At 47.6% G+C, this 27,820-nt stretch overlaps 1 long non-coding RNA gene across 1 annotated transcript in view; it reads right to left on the reverse strand.

Annotated features, from left to right (window-relative positions):
- Positions 1–3,321: 3,321 nt before the first annotated feature.
- The window catches only part of LOC129203416 (uncharacterized), a 47,269-nt gene continuing 22,770 nt past the window's right edge, over positions 3,322–27,820 (reverse strand). Inside the window, exons 2-3 of the long non-coding RNA XR_008576020.1 lie at positions 4,631–4,999; positions 3,322–4,546 (exon numbers count right to left, since the gene is read on the reverse strand). This is a non-coding gene — a long non-coding RNA (uncharacterized LOC129203416). The remainder of the gene's footprint in view (positions 4,547–4,630; positions 5,000–27,820) is intronic.

Here is a 27,820-nt window from a genome sequence, read left to right on the forward strand (position 1 = left end):
AATACACGCCCAAATACATTACCCTTACAAGCAGCCAAACTGAAGCTTTTTATGTTGTTTTTTTTTTTTTAATTAATAACATGCATCTGACCTACCTCCTAGAGGACACTGTGACCCAGCACTCTGCACCCTGACTGAAAGCCTTTGCTATTTCACCAGCAAGCATTTTAAATGCTGATGGAGTTCATCTTTTAACTAGCACCCAGGGATGCACCTGGCAGCCCCCCAGCCCCCTGTCCGAGGGGAACGCCCTCAAATCACACTCCCTTTGACGTGCCCATGCAGGATGAGACCAGCTCTGAACAAAACCTGAGATGATTTTTCTTCCCCGTAAAAGACAGCTGTAAATTTGCAACCGAAACATCGTTCTTTGCCAAACTCTAATTCCTGGGCCACCCCCCAGTACCGCCAGGTTCTCGGGTGCCTACAAGACCTTGTGCAAGCTCCTGGGACAGCTGGGATTCCCTTTGCAAGGGGCAACGCAGAATGAAAGGTTTGGGGTGCATCTACCACAGCTTTTCTCCTCGCTTGGTGCCAGCACAGACCCATGCAACGCAGAAGGCAAGGACCGCTGGGGCTGCTCGAGGTTGCCCAGGTTTTGTTTGGTCTCCAAGTAGGCAACTCCAGAAGCACCGAGGGGACTGCACCGCCAGAGCAAAGCAACTGATACCTCATTTTCTGGGGTGACCTTGAGCACTGCTTGTACTCCAGAACTGTAGCCAACGCCTCTTCTCACACTCAAGATCCATGAAGAAATCTGTGTACAAGCAGTGATTACACTTCTTCTGGCTCTCTAAACAAGAGGAAACCCAGGGAACTCCCCCACATCAAATTATAGAGATGCTCTTCCTAAAAGGTTGAGCAACGAGGGCTGGGAGGAGACCAATAAACACATTTTTCACATACGCTCCAAGTCTTCTAGAGGTATTCAGGGCTCTAATTAGGTTTTCCTTTGCCTGCAAGGAGGAAAGCCCAAGCTCCTAGTTATATACAAAAGATAAAGCTCATTCCGATGCATGCACTGCTGACAAAGGACCTTTTCACATCTTACAGGAACAAGTGGAGATCTGGTTTGCAACATCTTTATCAAACAGCTGGCCACAAAAACAAAAAAACCCAAAAAAGAACAAAATGCAAACCACCACCCCCCCCAAAAAAATTAAAAAAAAAAAAAAAAAAGGACTTCAGATATCCACGGTGTTTGCTTTAATTGTAGAGAAAAAGCTTACACTGACAGTGATCCTTCTTTCTTATGTGCCTTAGAAGTCATTAGGAGCTAGTTAATAAAACACGGGGAATTTCAGTGTTGGGAAAGCTGTGTTCCATACTCCTAAGAGAGAAACACCGGCTAAACAACCTTCCTGATCAACCCACACACAGGGGTTTACCCACCCGTGAAAGTTAATTCAGGTTAAGGAAGGAAAACTCTTATCTCTGAATGAAGGGCTGAGACTCAAGCCAAAGATACAGCCAAATCCTGGATTTTTAGTCATTTCCTAATTTGGTGCACAGCATCAGGAGACCCTGAGCAAAGCCCTCGCGGGGGCTGCTCTGCGGTGGTACCCACCGGTCTGCCCACCCAGGGCCAGATCCTGCGCAGTGCGGCCAGGACTCCGGTTCCACCAGCGCACCCAGCAGGGCCGGGAGGACAGTGGGATGGGATCCCAGGATGCCGAAGCTATGGGAAACCCCAGCCAGGGGCATCGCTGCGGGTGCAAACCAGCATTCTGCAGCAGAGCTAAACAAGAGTGGAGTTTAGCTAGGGGAGCCCAGGTGAATCTGAGCAGTGTTTATTTGAGCTTAGTAAATTGTTTCTCTGTGCTGAAGGACAACAAGCTAGGGGAGAAGAGAAAACCTACATGCCACTATACATAACGTTAATCACCTTTCACATGTGGACCCAACAAAAAGTAAAATTATTTGGTGACTTCAGCAGAGGCGCAGATGGGAGTCAGTTGCAGGACACAGATTTTCTAATTGCCTTTCTGGTCTCTCTTGGCCATCAGAGAAAGCCTTCAGACATACAGAAGTGGCACTGAATCATGCAGAAGAAATACAATCATTTTTCAGTGTATTTTCTACATCATTTAAGCCGGACTACAACATACCAAGCAGGAGCAGAGTTCAGCAGGGGGAAGTCAAACGCTGAACATCCCAGTCCCAGGGGACACCTCTTGCAGCACAGCACCAAGCCCATGCAAGCAGCGCCGGGGGTCTCTATCCTCCCTGAGGAGTGGGATCTTCCAGATGCTCCTGGCTGAGCCTCCAGGCAGTTCTTCTCCTGGAGGAGGTCCCATCTCGGCATGCAACCATGTTTCACAGGGGCTGACCACCAACCATCCTCACCAGCCTGGCATGATGCTGCTTTTCACCCACCAAATCCCCCCAGTTAATTCTAGCAGAGGCACAGCAAGTTAAAGCAAAGAACCTTTTTATCCTCAATCTTCTTCTACAATCTCCATTTCACCTATAGGTCACAGTCAAATTCAAGAGCAAGGCGACCGATTTTGTTTCCCCCTGCACACGCTCTATCCTCCCATTTCCTTCCTTTAATCTGACGCAAAATCGCGCTTACGAAGCAAGAAGATAACACTTTTAATGCCTCACAAATGCTGATGGGAATGCAGAATAAACGTATACCAAAGCATTTTCAGCTTTTTCCCTTTAGCACCTCCTCTCTGTATAGAAAAAATAACTAAGTTAAGCCAGACTCAAAGAGCTAACTTTTTCTCTACTTTAGAAGGAGTGATCTGTTCACCCACACACATGAGCAGATTCAATCCAAACTCGTGCAACTGCCCAAAAGGATGATTTCTGCAGCAAACTGATACCCACAGAGACCAACACAATGATCCAATTCTGGTATTAAACAAAAGGAAAAAAAAAAAAGAAGGCAAAATAAAAAAGTTTGTCACCTTCACAAAAACATCTAACTCATTGTAAATTATTATAAAAATGCAAATCTGGTCATTATCACTACAGCTATTGAGTTATCCATGTCTGTACTGAACAGGAATAGTTTTAATTTTAAAATTTAAAGCCATCTCCTTTTTTAAAGGATAAATCATCCTCAAAATGACATTCTTCAGCAGAAATACTGGTAAATTAAGAAGAGGAAAAATGGATTAAACACTCATGTCACCTCCTTTGTGGGGTGGGTTGACCCTGGCTGGGGGCCAGGTGCCCACCAGAGCCGCTCTGTCACTGTCCATCCTTCACTAGACAGGGGAGAAAAGGCATAACGAAATGCTTGCAGGTCGAGATAAGGACAGGGAGAGATCACTCACTAATTGTTGTCACGAGCAAAACAGACTGAACTGAGAGAGGGAATTCATCTAATTTATTACTAGGCAAAACAGAGCAGAGGAATGAGAAATAAAATCAAATCTTAAAACACCTCCCCCCACCCCTCCCATCTTCCCGGGCTCAACTTCACTCCCGGCTTCAACCTCCTCCCCCCTCAGCGGCACAGGGGGACGGGGAATGGGGGTTGTGGTCAGTTCATCACATGTTGTTTCTGCCGCTTCTTCATCCTTAGGGGGAGGACTCCTCTCATCGTTCCCCTGCTCCAGCATGGAGTCCCTCTCACGGGAGACAGTCCTTCACGAACTTCTCCAGCGTGGTCTCTCCCATGGGGTGCAGACCTTCAGGAGCAAAATGCTCCAGTGTGGGATCCCCCATGGGGTCACAAGTCCTGCCAGCAAACCTGCCCTGGCGTGGGCTCCTCTCTCTCCACGGGTCCACAGGTCCTGCCAGGAACTTGCTCCAGCACGGGCTTCCCACAGGCCACAGCGTCCTTCAGGTGCCTCCACCTGCTCCGGCGTGGGGTCCTCCATGGGCTGCAGGTGGAATCTCTACACCCCCTCATCCTTCCTCCATGGGCTACAGGGGACAGCCTGCCTCACCATGGTCTTCACCATGGGCTGCAGGGGAATCTCTGCTCTGGCGCCTGGAGCACCTCCTGCCCCTCTTTCTTCACTGACCTTGGTGTCTGCAGAGTTTCTTACATCTTCTCACTCCTCTCTCTGGCTGCAAAAGCTCTAACTGTTTTTTTCCTTCTTAAATATGTTATCACAGAGGTGCTGATTGGCTTGGCCTTGGCCAGTGGCGGGTCCCTCTTGGAGCTGGCTGGCATTGGCTCTGTCAGACACAGGGGAAGCTTCTAGCAGCTTCTCACAGAAGCCACCCCTGTAGCCCCTCCCCGCTACCAAAACCTTGCCACACGAACCCAACACACTTTGAAACCATACGACGAAGCCCAATAAGCAGATCCACATACAGGTGGTGCCAGCTGTGGGTTACAAACACAACAGGCAGCTGCCTGAGGGTCTGGGGTGATCCAGGAGAAGGAATAAGGAGCAGTGGATATGAGCACCTCCATGCCCCTCCTCAGATGCAAAGCTCAGGTTGGACATCGAAACCTTCAGGAGAAGCTGACCCCACTTCTCCACACAAATATGTCCAATAGGGTCTGTGTCCTAACTAGGAAAAGCCACCTTCAGAGCATGGTGCCAAGGACTTTGGAAGGTCTTGCCTTTAGCAGAGACTAGTAATGAAACAAAACAAAATTATTTAATTCCTAAACATCAGAAAGCAAATTGGACAGTGAATGAGAAAACCATCTACATACCTGCTGGACATGAGTGCTGCTGCCCAGCGAAAGCTCTGGGAGAAGAAGATAATATCCTTCTGCCGGGTAAAGCAACGGCTCCATCTTGGGAAAACGCAAGGGGAGGTATTCCAGTAAGTGACCGGTTTGCTATAATCCTCAGGCCGGAGAGGCTTCCTTAACAACTGACATGGGGCAACCCAGGAGAAAACAGGGTAAAGAGATGGCAGGAATTTCCAGATGCTTTTGTCTGCAGCTGATGTTCTCCAGCGGGTTTTGGAGGTCCGTACATCCCATGATCCTAAAAATCCTTGGGAGCTACCGAAAGAACTACGCTGTCAGGTTCCTCCAAACGTTACTCCAGACCGGTGGGAAGCACGGGGCTGTGACCTTCAAAGAGAGGAAAGGGACATGCTATTACACGACAGCTCTTACCACATTGGACAAGGCTTATTCCCATGCAAACTCATATCTTCTGATTTATTTTTGCATAGTAGGAAGTATTTGGGGGTTTTCTTCCCTTTTTTTTTCCAATTTGAGTGGTATATTTAAATGAATGTCCCACTGACCACAGGCACACCACGGGGCCACCATCTCCAGATGCCTCACAAGTGCCAGGTGATGTGAGAGGAGGAGGACAACAAGCCAGCAACTGACAAAAAGTTCTCACCCAACCAACAGATCCTTCCAAAACACTTTTTTTTTCCCCCAGAGGAAAGGAGACAGTTTTCTTCCCTTCTTTTTTTCCACCCCTTCTAAACCTAGTGAGGTGTCTTCTCCACCAGGGAAGAGAAGGATGGAAAGGGTTGTAAAGCGGCAGATGAGCAGGACCCACCTGCGTTCCTGGTTTCAGAGGAACACATCCATCCATGGCTTGCACCATCACACCACCAGGAGCCTGCACCCAGGTCTGGCCCAATCCATCAGCCCAATCCATCCATCCTACCCCCCACATCTCAGAAACACGCAGGTCTGGAGTACAACAACCCTCTTTGACCTCCTACCAGGCAGAAGTGGCAGGCCTCCTTCCCACCTCCATGTTCAAAGAAAATAAACACGTCCTAGCAAAGTGGCTCAAAATACCCAGGGAATTAGTCATAAAGATTCTAGCATTTGATGTATATAAGGCCATCAGAATCTGGGGGGTTTTTTGTTGGGTTAGTGTTTTGGTTTTCTAATCTGATCTTACTAATTGTGCTGGGAATACATTGCTGGGACTTTTGTTTATTATTTTAAGATATGAAAACTGTCGCATAAACACAGGCAATTGCCAGGCCCAGAAATAATGCCTACCAAGCACCCAAAGGAAACTCAAATAACTCTTTGCCCGACTTGCTTTCTAGTTCATCAGTAATAAAAACAGCAGAGAGCAGCTGACTGCTAAAAGGGAGGGGTTTTTTTGCTTTGTTTTAGCTCAGGCAGCACAGGAAGGTGGTATTATTGTGTAATGTAACCAAGCAAAGGAGTAATGAAAGTGCAAGCAAACAGATGAAATAGTAGAGGGTTAAACAAAAGGTGTGATAATCATTTGTTTTGCTAATTGTGTCAACAAAGTCCTCTCTCTCCTCAAACAGTGGAAACGTCGTCGGATATTAAAAGAAAAGTGAATAATTAAATGTCTGAAACTCTATTTTTCCCCAGATGCTCTCTTTAAAGGGTTGATTAAGAGAATCATGTGTTTATTTTAAATAAAATTCCACTGACTTTGATCACCTCAACCTGCTTTGAATCAAAACTTCTTCCTCTCTAGGGAAAACAACAAAAATTACCTTCTCTGCAGTAAAGATGCAGCCTTACCGCAACCCAAGCTAAGCTGGGTCGTGATGCCACCAACGGGACTGGACGACACCGTAACCCATGGAAATCCGGTGTCTTTGCAATGTGTTTAGGTTGTTGACTACAAAACCCAGCACACGAGTCAACACAAAGCAACCGGCAGTCTGCAGACAGGCTTGCAGATGGAGTTGCAGTTGAAGTCTACTAATTCACAGAAAAAGAAATCTCAATTGCCTTGCCCTTGCTTCTATTTTTTTTTTTTTTGTCCAGTGATGGGGAGAGTTAGGAAATGAAATATTCCCTAGTATCCCCTCCCCGTTCAATGAATCGAAGGTCTGACCCAAACCCCTGAGCTGATAAAAACATTTTGGAAAAGGACTTGAATCCCCCAAAATAACTCCCACCCCACCAATTACAGCGAACTTCAGCCACTTTGATGACTATATGACACTCAAAATGCCTGTAAAACCTATTTGTCTACTGCAAGAACACCTGCCTAAAATCCTTGAGCTAACGGTTTTCTCCATAAACCAACTACTTGTAAAATAGGAGCACGCAGAGATAAATCTCTGTTGCCAGAGAAATGAGACTTGCCCCATAGACCCAGTCCCTCGCTGTGCTGTGCCCGGAGCAGCAGCAGGGCTTTTTGTCGCAGCTCAACCACAGATGTGCCAATATGTACTTTGCCCACTTCTCCTGGGAGACGAGCCCAACGGTCCTCACTGTCCAATGAGCAAAACTGCCACTGTCTTGTTTTCTTCCTTTTATTCCCCCTGGCCGCCCACCACATACACCACCACCCACATCACTCCCATCAGCTGCCTTCAAGCCCAGCTGGGTAGAAGCAGAACCTGAGGGCTGTGGAAGAGCTCAGCGACCAGCGTTCCACATGTGCTGTGTTTTTACATAAACATTATGGGCTTTTCTAGTCTGGTTATAAGGGTTGGGACAACTGATAAACCAATGACAGATGATTAATGTTCATTTTAAACATCCTTCTTCATGGTATGGAGGATCGTCAGCACCTTCCATCCCCGGATATAAGGAGAAGATATTGTCTCAGTGCTCCCAGTTTGGGATGAAGTTCAAACTCCTGTGCCCAGGAGATGCCAGGAGAGATGTTCTTTGGACTCTGCCCTTAAAATGTGCCACGTCGTTAAGGCTAAGCACTCTGCCTGCTATGAATATCCTACCTCCATCTCCAGCTCACAGCACTTCAGGCTCTCAGCAGACTTTTGCTTCCCCCCTCAAATCAGAGGGTCTTCCTTGCAGACTGCCTAGGACTCAGTATTGCCTAACGCCAACAGTTTAGCTCTTGCCCTAAATAAATTACTGAAGGTCATGCAGTAGGTTGGCAGCAAAGCCTTGCAGAACATCCAGATTTTGCAAGTCATGGGCCAGCTCTTGAAAAACATATACATCCTCCCCATCCCTTGAAAAACACATCCGTCCTCGTCATCCCTTGAAAAACATATCAATCCTCCCCATCCCTTGATGAGGAATAACTCCGTTACTCGTACACAACAAGGGTTCAATCACCTCCGACACACCGAACGCGCGTCCAGCTCTGAGCAAATAAGGCACCAGCCTCAACGCGGAGAGCAGCGCTCTGAGCCCACGGCTCCTCTCCAAGGGCAGCAAGAACAAGTCAACACGAGCTGAAGGAAACCAGCAGTAAGCAAAGCGTGCCCTGCTATGGAGAGCCCCCAGATGATTAATAGCCACATGAAAAAAGCTAGAGAGACTTGTTGCTAATTAGTTAGGAAATACTAGGGGAAAGAGAGAGGAATAAGGAGTTCCACCTGTTAAATTTTGACCATTAAAGAGTCCCAAGTGCAGTGGCTCCTTTTAAAAAACAAAAGGTGTTTTCTGTGCCTGTGTTTTTTGTTTTAAGGAAAGGGCTGTTTTTCCACTTCAGCATGTTCATTACAACCCAGCCATGTGAGTTAAGTGCAGTAAGGGACCTGTTAAACCTCATGGTCTGCTGTAGTAAATTCCAGCAGTGACTTTATTATGGGCAAGAACGCAACCGGCAGCGTTCACCTCCGCTGCTCCATCCTCCAGGCCCCCTGGGCAGCATGCGCTCCGCTCACTGACACCGATGTCCCCTCCTAAACTCAGGGTGAACATCTCAAAACGCTTTCATCACTTCCCCATGCAGAACACCATTTCCAGGTGCAGAGACTGCTTATCAAAGTCAATGCTACCCAGCAGAGGAAGAAAAAAAAAAACAAACACAACCCAACTTTCTATTTTTCTATATATTCTCCAGCTTGTTTTAGGCGAACAGTTGCAGGTGTATTTGCTGAAAGGCAGCAGTTCACTATACTGGGTAGGTAACCCAGCCACCATGGGCAAATGGTTTTCCCCCTGGTTTACTGAACCAAAGCAGGCTCAGCACCAGCGCTGGTGGAAGGAAGAAGGCAGGATCAAGCCCAGACTGTCCCCTGCAATAACATCCTGCTGGTGAATCAGCTCAAGCCATCTCTGAAACCTCTCCCTGGATGTTACATCCCTGATCTTAGTTAAGTAATTTTAAAAGAGCTATAGAATGAACCTAGCATAGTAATGACAATTGCAAAATCAGGGGTTTCCAGGTCAACAGGACTTGTGTTTTGCATCAGTGAGGAAGCATGAACTTGTTTACTTTATGGAGTCACAGGACACCAGTAACAGTTTCTTCTACCATGTGCCTATGGTATTTACGTCCTTAGAGAAATCAACAAAACCCTAAAACCAAAATACTTCAAATATTATTCCTCTCCCCTCCCCCCACCTCCAAAAAAAAAAAAAAAAAAGGCAAAAGCTGCTGCTCCTATTTCTCCTCTCTCAGCAACATCAAGTTTCTGGAGTAACCTGACTGCTTTTGAGGGCTGCACAAGGTTGGCCAAGAGCCACATCCTAGGCAGTCTCCAGAGCTCCTAGGGCTTTTGCTCCTACAACAGAAAAAGCAGCTATGGCTGGGACATGATTAATGAGGGAAGGGCACTTCACAGATGCTCCACCAACCTGGGACCAGGTGAAGACACCCAATTAACAGTGCAAATCAGGAGGAGACCATCACAGTCTGGTCATTAACCCCCAAGAGTCAGTAAACTTGCCTCTGCCCATCAGTTTGAGATAGATACACTCTGTAATACAACCCACTGTTTGTATTGCAGAGTATTTTATGAAAATGAGGTGAGGTGAAGGCAAGAACCATTTATCATGTTCCACTGTACCATTTTTCATCTTAAAAGTCAATTCTTTTCTGTGAACTCCAACCAAAAGATGTTTGAAGGAGAAAGACAACCACAAATGGATCACCAGGTAGATCAGGAACTCCAACCTACGCTCTGCTCAAAGACAACACGTTTGATAACACAAAGTGCACAGAAAAACGCTTCCAAGAACTACTGATTCTTGTAATACTTCCACAAGAAAGTACACTTTTTAAAATGGAAGCCTAGATATTCTATTGAAGGTATCATCACAAAAATTCTTCTCCCTTGCATCCATCGAGAACTCTTCACCCACACTCAGTATGGATCTGCCAAACCAACCTGAACCAATACCCAAGAGACAGAGGAGCTGTATTTTTAGAGCCCAAGTTCTCACACAAAATGCAGGTCTTCACAAAATGATTCAAAATGAGGATCACGAGCACGGACGTTATTTAAAACACCGGACGTTATTTAAAACACCGCTGAGATGCCTTACAATGAACCTTGTTCTTTTAACCCTGGAGGGTTTTGACCACAAAAAGCAAAACATTAAGCAAATGACCCACAATCTGACATTCTAAGCACCTAATGTCACCTTGGACCACTTTTCAAAGATTGATTTAATAAACTTCCACTCAGTTTGTACCAGCTGACATAGTTACACTGAGAGAGAAAATTTTAGAATGCTCCCTAATGGGGAGTGGGGGCAGACGCTCCTCTAACGAAACAAAGACTGTTGCACAGAAAAGACCAAAGGAACAAATTGTAATGTAAATATTAACTAGCCTTTTTCTAGTATTCAAGATAGGAATGTTCCCCATCCTAATAACTGACAGCACCAAGAAAAAATGGGTTATATCATGCCATCGAAATCACCCCTACTATGGAAAACATCCTCCTCTCTGCAAAAGATGCCTTACAATGAATCAAAGCATGTCATTCTGAAGAGACACTGAGTTGTCTCACCTGAAAAAACTGAAAAATCACACAAAAACCCCAAGTCTATCAAGAATGACCATTTCAGCCCTGAACCACTTCCAGCTCAGACAGACAACCTTACGCTCTTGCCTGAGATGCAATCAGGCTCCTTAGGTTGGAGCCCACTGACCACTTAGTGATGCTCCAAGAGCATGGGTCGCTCAGTAATGAGCTGACTCATTAAAAGCCTGTCCTTTTTCTTTCTCCTTTAATTTCAGAACACCTGTGCAAGACCCCAGCACAAACTGCTCCTCCTTTGCAATTACAACTTTATCTGGGTGCGGGTGAGACCAGGGGAGCTGTAACCTCGCTCTCTCCCTCCAGCTCCCCATTCCCACCACCAGCACACTGCTGGCATGGGATGCGCATGAGGGGCAAGTCAGACTTGCAGATCCAGCGCAGAGGGATGTAAAGCCAGGGACAGCAGCCTCCAGGTCTCTCAGGACTGTGGATTCTGGCTTCAAAGCTGTTTTACAGAAATGCTGACCCCCCAGGCTTGCTTGCAGAGATAAGCCCTGCACCTTCAAGTACAGGAGGAAATGGAGTTTCATTTTACTTGTCTGCTTTTTTTAAATAGCCGCTCATTTAAATCAATAATCGCTACCCATCAACTTTAACTACTAAAAGAATCAAAATGAAAGGCAGGTCCCCCCACCTGGCTGGCAGAAGGGCCTTTCCTGATGGTTTTGTTAAGTGAAGCACATCAATCATCCCAGGGAGGACCAACATCACAATCCCAACATGGTACCCGGCCACGCTGCAAGAGCAATCAGAGGTCCTTCAGCTCTCTCTTCAGTACGTGAAGTATTTCGCTTTTATTGGAGGCTCTCCTGCCCCTCTGCACCGGCCAGGAAGGAGGTACAGATGGGTCACCACCCTGCCAGAAGCAGAGCCACACCAGTCCAAGCTACATCTAATTTTCTCTGCTCTACACGGGCCTTGAGAGACAGAGGAGGGCACATAGCCGGTTGCGGGTTGTGCGGTGCTATGGGATGGGGGCAATGGAAAAGGCCATGTGAGGATGCCTCACACAACTAATCCCACCACATTTTGTCCTAGCAGAAGTGAGAGTCAGCGCGTGCTTTTTGCAACACCCCTCTGAAAACCCACAGGCAGAGCCGGGAGAAGGAGTGCAATACTTCCTGGGACTTTAGTCCTTATTCTCCAGGACTCCAACTTGTACAGCCTCATGCTTCATCTCTACCTTTTCTTCCACTCTTCCAACACATTTTGGTCTTACATGCACACAGGGGAAACCGTATCTTAGGACAACCACACTTGAGGGCTTGATCTGTATCTCAGCCCAGCTCCAGCTAGTTATCGACACGGCTGGACCTCTCGCAGGCTTTCACCAGTCACAAGTGTGATGAAGTGTCCATAGGCTCATCCCACCAGGAGCGTAAGAGACCTGACAGAATCATCACAGAGAAGATGCTTCACCGTTCAACAAGCAAAACACACAGCAATGGCAAAAGCACTTCCCCGACAGCAACCCCAAGGCTATGCTTGGGCTTTTGTTGGCCCACCCTTCCTTTTGGGACATTTTTCCAGGCTTAATCGGGCAAAAGCACTATTCTCCTCACTGCAAGCCAAACCTCCACTAACCATCTGCAAGCAAACTCCTTCTGGCAAGACCCTGGGCGGAAGGAGGTACCAGAGGCCACAAGCTCTCTGTTGCTAACTTTGCTGCTGGGGGGACATCAGCTCTGTCTTACAGGAGGGTGGGCGGGTGGTAAGTCTCTTTACATAGTCTCTCTACATTGCTATAAACCAGAGTTAAAATCATGGAGTTTGTGAGGGGTTTTTTTGTAATCCCTCAACAACTGAACCAAGGAGATGCCCACAGCAGACACGACCTGGTAACCAACATACAGGGATACCACAGCAATGCTCCTCCTCTCCATTAAAAGTAATCAGAGGAGTTCATGTTTGTAAAGATTGTATAAAGTGTTACTGGCACTTCTTCTATTTCATAGAATCACAGAATCATAGAATGGTTTGGGTTGGAAGGGACCTCAAAGATCACCTAGTTCCAACCCCCCTGCCATGGGCAGGGACACCCTCCACTAGACCAGGTTGCCCAAAGCCTCATCCAACCTGGTCTTAAACACTTCCAGGGAGGGGGCCTCCACAGCTTCTCTGGGAAACCTGGTCCAGTACCCCACCACTCTAACAGTAAAGAATTTCTTTCTACCATCTAATCTAAATCGACCCTCCTTCAGCTTAAACCCATTACACCTTGTCCTGTCACTACACTCCTCATAAACAGTCCCTCACCATCTTTCCTGTAGGCCCCTTCAGGTACTGGAAGGCTGCTAGAAGGTCTCCCCAGAGCCTTCTCTTCTCCAGGCTGAACAATCCCAACTCTCTCAGCCTGTCCTCATAGGAGAAGTGCTCCAGACCTCTGATCAGCTTCGTGGCCTCCTCTGGACTCGCTCCAACAGCTCCATGTCTCTCCTGTACTGGGGCCCCCAGAGCTGGATGCAGTACTCCAGGTGGGGTCTTACAAGAGCAGAGTAGAGGGGCAGGATCACCTCCCTCAACCTGCTGGTCACACCTCTTTTGATGCAGCCCAGGACACGGTTGGCTTTCTGGGCTGCAAGCGCACACTGCCGGCTCATGTTGAGCTTCTCATCAATCAATACCCCCAAGTCCTTCTCCTCAGGGCTGCTTTCAATCCATTCTTTGCCCAGCCTATAGTCATGCTTGGGATTGCGCCGACCCACGTGCAGGACCTTGCACTTGGCCTTGTTGAACTTCATGCGGTTTGCACGGGCCCACCTCTCCAGCCTGTCCAGGTCCCTCTGGATGGCATCCCTTCCCTCCAGTGTGTCGACCACACCACACAGCTTGGTGGTGCTGGCAAACTTGCTGAGGGTGCACTCGATCCCACTGTCCATTTCTGACATCAAATGTAATTACAAAAAAATGTTCACTTACAACAGTTCAAGCTACTTAACCATTTAAATATTTACCTCCACAACCGCAGCAGCAATCTCCTCAGGACAAGGCTGCCTGGGTCTGCACATCCAATGGCCAGAGCAAAATGTCACATTGCTTCTTATGAACACAGAAGAAAAGTGGCTGGAGACCTATGAGAGTCCATCACGACTTCTGAAAAGCCGTTGGTGACTCCACAATTGCTACAAGCATGCAGGAGGCAACCACTAGCCATGACAAAGACACGAATGGGAGATCAGAGAAGATAAAGAGTTCAGATACACAGAAAAGCCATTTTTGCATGAACACTGCTAGGGGAGAGCCCTCCTGACCAGTTGATGTCTCATCTTCCAGAAGAAACAAAAAGACACTTGTTATATCTGTTGGGGATGCAACCACTGTGGAGTTTTGCTTATGCCCAATGGAGCATGCAATGGCTACAAGGGCACACAAACCGTGCGGTGATTATGGTCCTGTCCGTTGGAGAGAAGCCCTGGATAAGCCTGGGTGGGAGCCCAATTAGTACACTTTTTTTAAAACCTCTTTAATTCTTTTAATTCCTTACAAGAGAACAGACAATTGGTATTTAGCCATCCGCTGGCGTTCACCCAGGTCTCCATCCCACTGTTCACACCCAAGCGGGCACCATTTCACCTCCCATGCCACCGGCGGGCTCCAACAAGAGCCTCTGTCTTTCCTTCGGTCCCATATGCAGGCACGTAGCAGCAAGGAAACCATTAGCTCTCCCACCAGCCCATGTCTAGCCCCAAAGACCTGCAAGAGCTCTCACAGGTACAAGATGCAGCTTCTGCTCCATCTCCAGAGCTGCTCAGCTGCATCCCAATGAGCAGCCTGGTGCCAGGCTCCCGGCCTGGGCACCACTGTGGGATTCCTGGGAAATTGGGAAGCTTTGCTGCAAACTCACTTCTTGCCTTGGCCAAAATGAGCCGTGGCTTCCCATGCCTGGCTTGGTCACCATGAACCATGCCAGCTTCATAGAGTACCACTTAGTCTGAAGCTTGCAGTCACTTTTTGCTACCTTTAATTTATGACTTTTAGTCTATAACATTAGTTACCGGCTTACAATAAAAGGAAAAAAAAATCACTAAGCCAGCTACAAAAATAATCCTCCTGCTCGTTACATTTTCGGTTCTTTATCTTAGACCTGTTCTTTAAGCCTTCAAGATCTCGACTGTCACCATGAAAGCTAAAAACATGCTTTATAATCAAACAAATTCTGAAATTCTCACAAGACTACACCACTTGAGGAGCAAAGGAGTTGTGCTAAAATTATAAAAGCAGCTAACAGCAAGATTAATTAGATCCTATTAAAAGAAGAAAAAAAAAACAGAAGACACCAACCCCTTACTTTTCAAAGGTACGATCAACCAACTCGAGGGATTCCCTTCACAGTTGACGTTTCCTTTCATCAAACCACCGCGGCCTCCTGAAATCGCTCTACTACACTGGATTTGCAATTCTCCCTGTTAAACCATTTATACTACCACTGCTTAAACTCCAAGAAGGTAGAGAAGTGCCAGCCACCGGAGCCGGGCTGGTGGGGTTGGTCCTCTGGAAGCACCACTGGGACAAAGACTCAGCAGAAGACCTCAGCGTTGGTGAAGTTTGATCGCTGTGGCATCGAACCAATGCAGCTCTGGCCCCACAAACACCGAATGGATTTGCTGGTCCAATGAGGCCAAAAGCTGACATCTGAGCCCACTGCTCTTCTCTGTGCTATTCTGGACCAGCTCAACTCATTAACCCCAAGGGAAACCCCCCACTGCTCTTTGCTGGGAGTGGTTTTTTGCAGGTAAAGCAAACCAGCCCAAAGCCAGTCGAGAAGCGGCATGGGGGTAAGGGCCAAGAAGGAAAAAGCCATTTTTTAATGAGTGTAAATCACCCCTTGCATGGCTGACACATTTCAAGCTTAATATCTGGCTCCTTTTAAAGCTGAATTCTCGGTGGCTGCCTCCTCCTCCAAGAACCGGACGGGAGCCCAGTGGTAATGACTTTCCCTGTGCACTGTCACACTTGGCTTGAGGTCCGAGCATCCCCGCAGAGCCCAGGAGAAGCCCCACGTGCTCGGGGCTGGCACACGGCTCCGCAAAGGCAACTGAGGTGAAGATTTCAAAACATCTCTGGGAATAGCAGCACAGAGACATTTTGGCAGATTCGGCTCTGTCTTCCTGTTACTTTTTTTAAAGCTCCCACTTATTAAGGGCACATGTTCAATATTCCGTAAATAATAACAGAAAGTGTTTGCCATTAAACCGAAGCCCATGGAATAATTTGACTCATTTCAGCTGGCAAATCCAAATAAATGATGACTGCCCGCTGTTACAGGCAGCTTTAATGTACAGCTCAGTGAAGTCAACGGGCACGAGCTCAGGACCTTCTTGAGGTGAAAGAAAATGTTATTATTAGGAAAGATTTCATAACAGCGTAGGATTAGGCTTCATCCAAACATAGATGTTGCATTGGTTTAACTAAATCCAGCGCGGAAAAGTTTTATTTATTGCACCATAGAGTTACATTATGAAATTACAGCCCAGGACTCATTTTTCTGCTGATATCCAAGAGCGAGCCCCTTTCCCGCTGATGCAAAGATTCCCATCAAGGACTGGACTCCATCTCTACCCGCCCTGTCCCACGGTCACTGTCTTGTAGCTGCAGAGCTCTCCCTACCGTGCACCACGATTTTAATCCTTATCACCAAAATCAACTACCAAGTCCCCGTTCCCATCACTCTGCTTTCACCTACATCACCTCCATTCTTTGTCAAGATTACTGCAGCCACATCAAGAGGAAAAAAAAACAGAAACACAAAAACCAAGATCTCTGAAAACACGTCTGGCTCCTGTACAACCCTCTCTATGTTTGCCAAATAAACATACAGCCCGGTAGTGGCAGGGAACTGCAGGGAACCGGCTGTTTGCTCCTCGCTCCCGGAGCTGCCGCCCACCAACCCTGCACCACGCACCGACAGGGCAGCGCTCAGGCTCCAGCCCATCCGCGCCGATGGATGACCTCCCCGGGTTGCCATCTCCATCATTTTGATGCTTGAATGTGCACGCAGAACCAACTAACCTTCCTGCAACCCTAAAAGGAGCTGGGTTTTTTTTAATTTTATTCCAAGACTGGTGATGTACTGCACCTCTTCTCACCCATTTATTGCCACTATTTTTTTATTTTAATCACCTCCAGGCTCTTAAATGTTTAAACCCCAGGTTTTCTGAAGAGCTTGCATGCTGCTTCTGAAATGAATGCCGCATGTTGGTGTTCAGACTAGAGTGACGAGAAAAATAACTAAAATCAGGATTATTTTGTTACTACATTAGCATTTAAAGGCATCAAAGGAATTCCTAGCAACATACCACTTGCTGTACGTGAATGCAGTTGAATACTATATTTACATACAGGGCCTGCTCCATGAGCCTCAGCAGAACCTACAGTCCAAGAGGTCCCTTTTCTTTTGCGGGGACGACGCTGCTGTGCGCGGCACAGGGTTCCCCCTGCCCACGTGTCATGGTCAGGCATTACTGCCCTCTTTGCCGCAGCCCCGTCACTGGAAGTGCTGCCTCTGCTGCCCTGCCAAGGCAGCAATGCGGGTGAGCGCTCTTTGATTTGTTCCAGGGGAAAAAAACCAAAAGGTAGGGTTGGATGAGGCTCTTTAAACATGCATTTGAGCCCACTGGATGGGGAGGGAAAACACCTGGGGTATGTACAACTGCTCCTGCAGCACTGACCTGCATCCACCGCTTCCACGGCTCTCCTGCCCCAGGCTCAGCTAAAACCTGCACAGGGGATTCTACGGGGGACACACCAGCGTCTCTACCAAACCCACAGGTAAAGTCAGGGACGTCTCTTACCACCATGCAAATACACTAACAGCAAAAGCAGATCCACCTGTCACCGCTGGTCTGAAGCACCCGAGTTGTGCCCGACACAAAGCTGCTGCCTGTGCTCTCAGCTTGGCTCCCCTCCTTCCCGGGAGCTGCTTAAGACCACAACCAGCCTTTCTTAAGCTGATCTACCCCTGCCAGGAGCAAACAGTCCCACTTCAGCCTCTCCATTCATCTCAATGGAGTCAGGATTTCTTTCTCATGGTCATAATCTGCTCCAGGGACAGGGGAGGGGAACAGAAGATCTGTTTTCATGTAGATACCCATCCTTTATCAGCAAGAATGGAGAGAGACTATTGCAGGTGATACCATCCTTCCTTAAGTGAAGCAATGGTAGCCCCAAACCATAAGTCAGTGATCCAGCCTGCAAGGATTCAGGGGCTATCTGGCTAAAAGATCTGAAATAACTTCCTTCTGATGACTGCTCATCAAGACACCCTTTTTGTCAACCTCCTTCCTAGGCTGAACTCATTTCTCATGGGGATGATGCTGGAGCAGAAGTCAGTGGACTCTCCAGAACCGCCTTCCCCATTTATTTAAGATAGCAAACGCAAAGCTGATACACACGGTACACAATCAGACTGCGGGATGTATTTGGTGAAGGAAGCTGCCATGGTTAAAGAAAAAGAAAAGAAGGAAGGAGAGGACACTTAAACACATAAAGAATATTATAGTAAGTGGCAAAGTAACAACTGAACTTCATGATTCAGGGCTAACAAAAAAACAAAAAAAAATTTTAAAAAATTATTATAGGAGATTAATCAGTTTTTTCTCAAGAAGATGACACCTCCTGCCCTCCTCTGACCCATCCGATGCTGCTTATTTGGGAGTCGGGCTATCGGATTAGACACGCTTGTGGCTGACGCAACCCAGCAAACCGAACGCTGCAGCGTACCCGGCCGCCGGTGTGTGCTCCTGCAGCCAGCTCCGCGCACACGGTCCCAATGCTGCCCCACGATCCCGTGATCCAACGCGATCCCGGAGCCGCGGGGAGCTGGCAGCAGCTGCGGCGTGATGCAGAAAGGCTATAAAAAGCCGAGGACGCGGCCGGGAAAGCGGCGGCCGAGTTGCTCCGGCAGCATGCCGGCATCACCTTTCACCTACATCTGCCAAGCCGCTTTCCCAATAAAAGATTATCTTGGAAAAACAAGCACCGTCACGGCTGCTTGCTCCAACAGGTCCCGGGATCAGAGTTATGTCCTCGTAGGACACAGCAAGCTACGGGCACGGAGGGGGGAACCGCCCAAAGCCGTTCCTCAGGTCAGGGGATCGGAACACGCCGTCTTGGGATAAGGGAGCTTGTTCCCATGGGGCAAGCAAAAGCCCCAGCAGCTTCAAGCAGAAGATGTGATGCCCCCTTCCCAAAAAGGGGCCACCAGAGAACGGCACAGCAAGAACATCACCGGCATGTTGAAAAGCCCCAATGACTTTTTCATCTCCATCCCCTGGCTCTATGGCCCGGCAGCAAAACCCAACAGACTGAGGACCTCAGAGCTGGCGAGAGAGGTCTGGGAAGTCCAACTTAGGAGACCCGTAATGGCAAAACATATCGGAAATGCATCAACCCCAGAGAAAGGTGCCAGAAACTACCATCAAAAGGATGTTTAGATCCTAATCTGATGTTGGTTCCACCAAAATCCTCCCAGTGCTTCCCATGCTGGAACAGGCTGTTCATGCCTGGTCACAACTCGGCTTCGCTCTCCTCCGCGTCCTCCCCAGCACCCAGCTAGCTCCAGCTGATGAGCTGACTTTCCAGCAGGATGGACTGCTGAGCTACCAGCAGTGCTGAAGCCAGTCAGTGAGACATCAGAAAACCCAAAAAGTTATGTTAGCTGCTTATTTGCTATGGTTTTGGTCTTCCTATCTGGGTTCATATTGATGGCAATTTTTAATTATTTATTTTGGTATCTATGTTTTTTAAGTCCTCCTATACCTCTTGCAAGTCATCCACATGCTGTCACTATATACGCATCACCATACCAAAAAAAAAAAAAAAAAGATACCGCAGTCTTGATTATACAAAAAACCCATGAAAACCAGGATTTTCTTCCTGATGGGTAAACTGATATGTCAAAGGAAAAGAGCCTCACACAATACAGCAACAGGGCTGCGAACGTAAGACTGGCAGAAGAGTCAGGACTCCTTAGGAACATACTTTCAGGAAGAGAGTGGAAAGATCCTGGTAGATATTACCATTTTTTCCTACCTCAAAAGCAGCACAGATTACAAAGCTGATAAAAATGACCTGGAAACCTATACTGGAGTGCCTTGGCCTTGATTTTGATCTTGAAATAACCTGGCCCAAGCTCAAGAATAATTTTGAATGTTTATTTTTAGAATGCATTACCTTCAAACCTCCAAACCTTCCCTTTAAATAGTTCGACCCGTTAGACACCTTTTCCATTTTTTTCCATGAGGTTGAAAACACGGTCTGTGAAGTCACATTTATCAAGAGTGACTTGTCCATCATCACTATCTCGCAAGTACTTTCCCAAGGAAAGCGGTGTTCGTTTCACAGCAGATGCAGGCTTTCCCACCACCTACCACCAGGAAATGCATCATGTCGATATCCAGACATGCCAAAGCCAGCCTGCTCTTTCCACGGCTACACCAAAGCTCTGGCCTTGAGTTGACAAAGCCCAGTTTAGCTGGGAACTGTTATTCTCACCAACACGAGCCAAATGCATGTAAGAACTCACTCTCTCGGGGCTGTATTTTCTCACAGCTGCCAACCTTGGTCCACCTGGCTACTCAAGCTGGATGCAAACAGCTTGTCCACAGCAACTTTGAGCATATTTTAACTTTATTTGAGGAGGTCTGTGCGCTCTCAGCCAGGTTTGGGAACATGCACAGCTGCCGCACGGTTCCCCATGCAGTTCATGTACCAGCACCAGTCAGGACTCAAAAATGGGGGAAATTGCTGATTTTCCTTAAACGGAAACAGTCATGGTGGCAGAGATCTGCATGAATGCACCCAAGACGATATGAGGACATCCTATTTTCCTGTCTTCTCATGAGCGTTCACGACGGTGTAAAGCCATTGAAGACCACACATGGGACTGGGTGTGTCAGGGGGGTCCATTGTCCAACCCTAATGCAGCGTAACAGAGTGGTATAAATAGCCCCACTTGTGGGGCACCGGGGGATGAGACCTTGTGATCCTCAACTGCCTTAACATCCCCACTTCCTGCACCTCCGGGTGCTCCCCCAGAAAGGGACCTCTGTGAAACTGTCTTCTAAATGCAAGCCCTCAAGCATCCCCATGGACCCCCACAACCCAGAAGCCTGCAGTGGTTTATTGTATATAATTTTAAGTGGTTCAATTACACTAATGAAGTCCTATTCATCAGGATGCCCTGAGGCACATTAGGCCACAATACCTAAGGATCACAACTCTGCATATCTAAAGGGACCAGAAATAACTCTGAAAATTGTGAACCCTCCAGAGACCATGTGATGAGCCTTCCAGTGAAAAGGATGGTTTTTAAACATAGTGGTACAGTAATCACCAGACAGGATCAAAACCAACCACCACTCTTGCTTTGCATCCAGCCTCCAACCTCAGACATTTTGGGGAGTAGATCCACACAGCCAGCAGGTGTGAGAGGACGCTCCCACCGGTACGCACCACCGGCACGCACAAACAACTTGCTGCATTCTCCAGATTAATTAAATCAACAGTTTAAACTAATTCCTCAGCTGCAACTGGTAGCAGGTGAGGAGCTGACATGGTTCCCCTTCTGCCACCCATGGCAAGCACAGCAGCCTCCAGGAAGCAGAGCAGACAGCTGAGAGACATGATGACATCTATCACGGCGGTTGCATTGCTGGCAGACCACCTGCCACAACCCCTAGAGGTCCACTTAACCACAGGGTCACTGCTTAAACCAACCATGTACTTCCATGTAGATATAAAGATTTTTATTTTTTTTTCTCAGATAGCTTTCTTCTTGTGTTTTTGCCCCATCAGACCTATTCTTAATCTCACCAGGGTATAACTTCATGTCTGGCAGTACAGGAGGGTGCTGACTCCCCAGCCCAGGTGAGTTGAAGCAGGACAGCTCGGGCATTTGCTACCCACCACTGTCCACTTCACCCCTCCTCTTACAGGAGATCACAGAGCACCAACAGCAACCCGCTTCAGGTGACTTTAATGTGCCAGGTTACAAGGCATGACAACACCTGAGCTGCTTCACGTGGTGGCCTCCATTCCCACCTGTCCCCAGACAAACTCCAGGAGAAGTGGTGTGGGTCTGCAAGTGCTTCAGCCATACCAGCTGAACCTCCCGCCAGTCAAAACCTTGCATAATATGTCACTGTGGTTACGTAGCATCCTGACCTCAACTCTCCAATTTGGTAACTGGCTCTACAGAGATGAGTTCCCATGATCATCTTGTACCAATAGCCCTTCATAAAAGCAGAGCCACCCAGCGTGCTGGGAAGCAGTGAGCGCGAGCAGGTCCTGCACTCTAGTACATGGGGGTACGTCTGGTTTCAGGGACTCACTGAGGCAAAGCACCAGGTCTTGAGAATGGTCCTTCCCACTGCCAAGACTGAGAAATAATAAAAGCTGGATGAGGAACATAAGAAGGACATGGACCTGTTAGAGGGAGTCCAAAGGAAGGCCACGAAGATGATCAAAGGGCTGGAGCACCTCTCCTATGAGGACAGGCTGAGAGAGTTGGGGTTGTTCAGCTTGGAGAAGAGAAGGCTCCGGGGAGACCTCAGAGCAGCCTTCCAGTACCTGAAGGGGCCTACAGGAAAGCTGGAGAGGGACTGTTTATCAGGGAGTGTAGTGATAGGACAAGGGGTAATGGCTTTAAACTATAAGAAGGTAGGTTTAGATTAGATAGAAGGAAGAAATTCTTCGCTGTGAGGGTGGTGAGGCACTGGAACAGGTTGCCCAGAGAACCTGTGGATGCCCCCTCCCTGGAAGTGTTCAAGGCCAGGCTGGATGAGGCTTTGGGCAACCTGGTCTAGTGGAGGGTGTCCCTGCCCATGGCAGGGGGGTTGGAACTAGATGATCTTGAAGGTCCCTTCCAACTCAAACCATTCTATGATTCTATGAAATGAGGGGGAAAATAAAACAAATACCCACAACATCAACCATGGTTTGTTTGTTGTTTCAAACAGCTGCAGCAGAAATTCTGCTTTTATTTTTGCTGGCTTTTCTCTTCCCGCCCCCCTTCCCTTCCGCACAAATGAAACAAAGCATGGAAAGCAAGGGCCCTGCCAGCGTCTGTTCTGCACTGACTGTTCATTCCTAAGGGCCAGCCAGGGAGATGGACCTCCAAGCGCAACACTGCAAGTACAACTGGATAGATAAACCTCTCCCAGAAATAAAGCCCTTACAGTAGAGTACATGTCTGCTTCAAACTGAACTGCTGCAAAAAGCATCTTTATCCATCTACAGCAGGGGCTTGTCCTGCCTTCACTGCATGAGTAGCTGGAGTTGCAATAAACCCACAGCACACAGGAGGACCTCTTGAAAGCCAGGTGAACCATGGCACTGTCTAAAAGCTTTGGTGTTTCACTTCAGCTCCTGTGACCCCCACTTAAAAATATGCAAATGCTTTAAACAAAGAACTAAAGCACCTGAAGTCTGCAGAAAATTGGAAGCAGAAGTTTCATCTTAGCAGCAGAAAGTCTGTTATGAACAAAACTATCACAGAATTACAACTGTATCTTCTTAGTCATCACTGCCACAATTATAACCAAAAATAAATACGCCATCGTATTACATGTACTTTTTATACCCCATATTACCAAACAATCCTGATAAAGAAGACCGAATCATGAAAAATAAATCGTTTTCATTGTTGCTCCTTCTAAACACTGCAGTTTTCCGCAGCGGTGCCAAGCTTGGGGCTTGGTGCCAGAGTTGGGTGAAGGTCAGTTTTAGTTAAGGCTGGTCCCACCAGAAATTTCACTTCTCTCTGCAGGTGAGCACAGGTGAGCTGGAGACGTCAGCGCAGCAGGGCTTCAAGAGCAATGCAACTCTGGAGAATGCCAGAGTGAGAAGTATTTCTGGTAGATCTAAAGATGTAAGGCTACAACAGCAACAGCAGAATAGCCTGCCTCCGAGATGCTATGTCCCACCTGGGAGCTGACATTCCAGAAGGTTGTGTTTGAACGGAGCCCAACAGAGCACCAAGCTGCCAGGAGCAGGAGGGGAACAACAAGCCCCTCTGAGATGAGAGGACAGAGCAAGCTGCCTGTGTTGGACCTGCACGGTTTGGGGGGGGGATGAGACCACTGTCTGCATCACAGAAAGAGTGATTTAAGCTAAAGGAGAGCACTGGCACAGGAACAAATGAGTTATCACCTGGCTATGAACCACTTCAGGCTGGAGCAAGAAGGTCCCTAGCCATGCCCAGCTCTGGATGCCTTCCGGCAGTCGCAGGGCAGGCAGCCCAATCAGTCTTAAGATGCAGCTTGATAAATTTAGAAATGAGATTATATCCCTTGGCTGCTCGTGAGGGTAAGGAAGATCATGATCCCAGCAGTGTTATGCACTCTTGTGTTCCGCCTCTCATTAGCAGCATTTGTTAACTGGCTGCTGCTTATCCTCTACCACCTAGATGCCACAACTCTTAAAACCATCCCCTCTGACGGAAACTCATTCTGGACATGTAATGGGACGCTCTGGAAACCCAGAAGTTTAAAAGTCAACTGTAGAGAAAAGAAGTATTATTTACCCCATTTTACAGGCGTAGCAACAAGGACAGGAGGAATCTGCTTCCACACCACCAGGAACCACTTCTCAGCATTGAGCTGTGTGTCACTGACATGAATTACACATCAAGCCCAAACTACCAGCAAGGACAAAACCACACCATAACAGAATGCCATATATCGTAGGGATTACCCCACTCTTCCAAGGACAAGAGCTCCCGAAGTTTTCAACTGAGTTTGCTCTGCCCTATTTTTGGTACCCTTCGCCAGCACTTAAATAAGGCTCCACCACCCTTGTCTACCACTGAACGCTCTTCATGTGCATGCTACAATAAATCCCATATAGTCTTCCCTATCTGACTAGGTTTTAAGAGATGGGTTGTCCCTACCATCTCCCAGTGTGTCTCCATCCCACTGCCCAGCAGCCTCCCTGCTACGGCAGACACTCTGATTTCTTATCCCCCAAATACTTCCATCGCTTTTTTGGGATGTCTTTGGAGATTACTACTCAGTGTTCTTCTAAGCCATTTGTTTTCAAAGGCACTCAGATACTTTGCCTGTACCTTTGATAGGTTTCCAGCATTCAGATCCATATGTTTAGATAAAAATTACTTTCAAGTCCAAGATTCACAGTTTAGCCTTTCAGCTGCAGATTTTCAATGACCAAATCTCAGTTAAGCCAGTAAATGCAGCTGCTGCTGCCTTGCCAACATGTGACACCATTTCCTTCTGGACATCCCCAGTGGCTCCTATACAACTACCAGGATACGCAAATGGATTCATTTCTTGTATTCCACTGCCTTCTAACGTAAGGCTTGACTCGGGAGCTGCAAGGGTTTTCAGGAGACCGGTGGGTTTGTACCAGCCAGGACACCTCCACCTCCCTGTGAAGCTGGGAGGTCTCTACTTGCACGTCTGCTGAGCGGTCCCATGGACTCCACGGCGTGCAGTGAACTTCGGACCCCAGGTCTGCCTTCAAACTCTCAGCCAAGTGAACGGGAAAGCCCGGCTGGATACAGACACCAGCTGCAGCACAGGCTGTACCCAGGCTGAAATACATCTCATTGGCACTGAGGACACAGGGGAAAACCTGAGCACAGGTTCTCCAGCCTCCATAAAGCTTGGGGGCAACCAGCTGGGAACAAATCCGAAGCCACCCCAGCACCGCAAACCACAGGGTACATCCCCTAAAATGCTCCAGCTGCAGATGCTCAGCAATTACCAGGAGTTTTCCTTTCCATCCAGATTAAGACAGCACCCAAGTTTACTCTGGAATACAAGTCTGAGCTTAGGCGGGTCTTGCTGTGCACAGCTGGGTTGTCCCAGGTGCTGACAGCTGGGTCCAATCTCTTGGAGAAGCTCCACCTCCAGCAAAACCTCATCTACCATGAAGCCTCCCCACCCTTCAAGACAAGAAACTACAGCCACCGATAGCCCCGAGGTGCCAAGGATTACTTAACGTTTGGACAACCATTTGGAAGCAAGGAGCCCTGTGAAAGCACAGGGAATTATGCAAATACAAAGCAAAGAGGAAGCATCGCCGGCACCTCGTACGTTTGCCCTCATTCTATCAAAGCCTCGCAGCGGTAACACATTCCCCCGCAGTAAAGCTGCTGCGATCAGGTCACCTGCTTTAATGCACTCTTCTACGTGCCAGGAGCACATGAATTTAATCAGTATCTCCACTTTATTTAGATTTAGTATAAGGGGAGGGGATGTTTGCAAAGGGAATCCACTTCTCATTTCAGACTCTTGACCAGGCTCAGCTGGATGGACATCTATTTAAAACATGACCACCCTGCCTCCCTGCTCATATGCCAGGGGTTACCATCATCGTAGCATCACAGGTGACAGCACTTCAGCAGGCAAGGCTGACCTAAGCAGGCTGACCGAGGGAAGGCTGGGGGAGCAATCCTATGTTAAGGTGCTGGGCTTGACAGGGAAAAAGGTCTGTCTGCATTCCAGGTCAGCAAAGCAGAGTAAGAGCACTTACTCCAACATCTGCATCGCTATACGTAATGTGGCTAAAAAAATAAGGAATTAAATATCAAATCAATAAAGATTTTGCATACAAGCAAATGCTTTAGTATTTAAAAAATACAAAGTTCACTTTCCTATCCAAAGACTTCCTTTCCCCCTTAAATCTCACACATACGGGGGAAGAAAAAAATAATCCATATCCAGAGACTTGCAAATTCCCCATCCTCACACCCAAAGGCATATTAGCTCCCCTCCACAGACAACGAACCAAGGCATCTCACATTTGCCTTGGCTCGATCCATACTTAAGATTTGCCAGCAGCTGGTAAAATGATGAAAAGAAAATTAAAAGAAAATCCAAAAAACACCCACAGCCCTAACCAGTGTACTTATGCTGACAAAATGCAATTGATTTAGAAATAGCTCTACGGAGGCAGTGGGGAAGGAAAAACCAGAAAAAAAGCTCTTTTTTTGCTGAAGAAGCTTATTTTTTTTCTAGGAGCCGGCTTCAGCTGCCCCAGCAGAAGAGCTGTATGCAGCAGCAGGGGAGTGGATAACATCACCTGCCATAGGTGACATCTGCATCGCCCAAACGTGCTTTGCCCCCACAAAACACCACCTCCTCTTTTCCTACAGGGAGGCAGCAAACGTGATTAGACAACTGAAAAATAACCTTACACAAGGGGGAAAAAAACCCAAACAAAATATAAACTCCATAGTGTGGATCATTGCTCCATCTATGCAGGAAACCCAAGGGGCAGTGAAACTCAGAGCCAGCACCAGGAACTCTGAGCTGCCGCACTCCTGGACCGGGATGCTACCTGTTTTCTCTGTAATAATGAAAAATTAATTAAGGACATTGTAAGGCAAAAAGAACAGTCTCATACCCCAACAAAACACTTTGCTCACTGAAATTTAAATCACCCGCCTTGCTTTTCTCTGTGTGGGCAAGTATAGGTGTGCATCCGTGCATTAAGTTTTCAATTTTGTATGCATCAAGCAAAGGAAATACTCAAAAATATTTTAAAACAAATACAGAGACTAAAACAGCAGCTCATATTGGTAATATAACATAATTAATGTCACTAATTAATCTAATCCATTAGAATAACAAGACAGCCAATATTTGTTTCCCAAGGCAGAAGCTGCCCTTTGCCGGGGGGAGGGCAGCTCTGCCACCCACAATTTAACCCCCCGGTGACCACCACGGTCTCTCGGCCACATCTTTGGGGATGTCCATTGCCTCTGCAAACAGCGCCGGTGCCGGGGACTCCGTTCAATACTCCGCCCCTGGTCCTACTGCAGTGCAAGCAAAGGGGTAGGGACAGGTGTATTTTATTAAATGAGTATTGATTTTATATATGTCTTTTAGGGAGGGAGATCTAATCAAAACTAATTTAACAGAGCAGGAATCACCGCGCAATCTGAAACTGAAAGCACAATGAGAGCTGACTGATAGAACAAAATGCCAAAAATCAGATGCCCTGTAAAAATAGAGAGATGGAGCTCCTCGAGGTCTTGGGCTCTGGTAGCTGTAGGAACATGTCCAGGGAGACGGCAGCTCGTTCACTTCAGTGCATTTATATCACCAAGCTGTGGGTGCTGGGTGGCCGTCACCATATTAAACCCCCTTCATAAAACACTTCTGAGATTCTCGAAGAGCAGGTGTCAGTTGCAAAATGGGGGTATTTTAATGCCCCCCCATCACTGCCCAGCGGTAGCAGAGCTGCGGAGGCACAAACAGCTGCCGGCACA

This window comes from Grus americana, chromosome 2 (genome assembly GCF_028858705.1).
Source record: "Grus americana isolate bGruAme1 chromosome 2, bGruAme1.mat, whole genome shotgun sequence".
In the NCBI taxonomy this organism is placed as follows: domain Eukaryota; kingdom Metazoa; phylum Chordata; class Aves; order Gruiformes; family Gruidae; genus Grus; species Grus americana.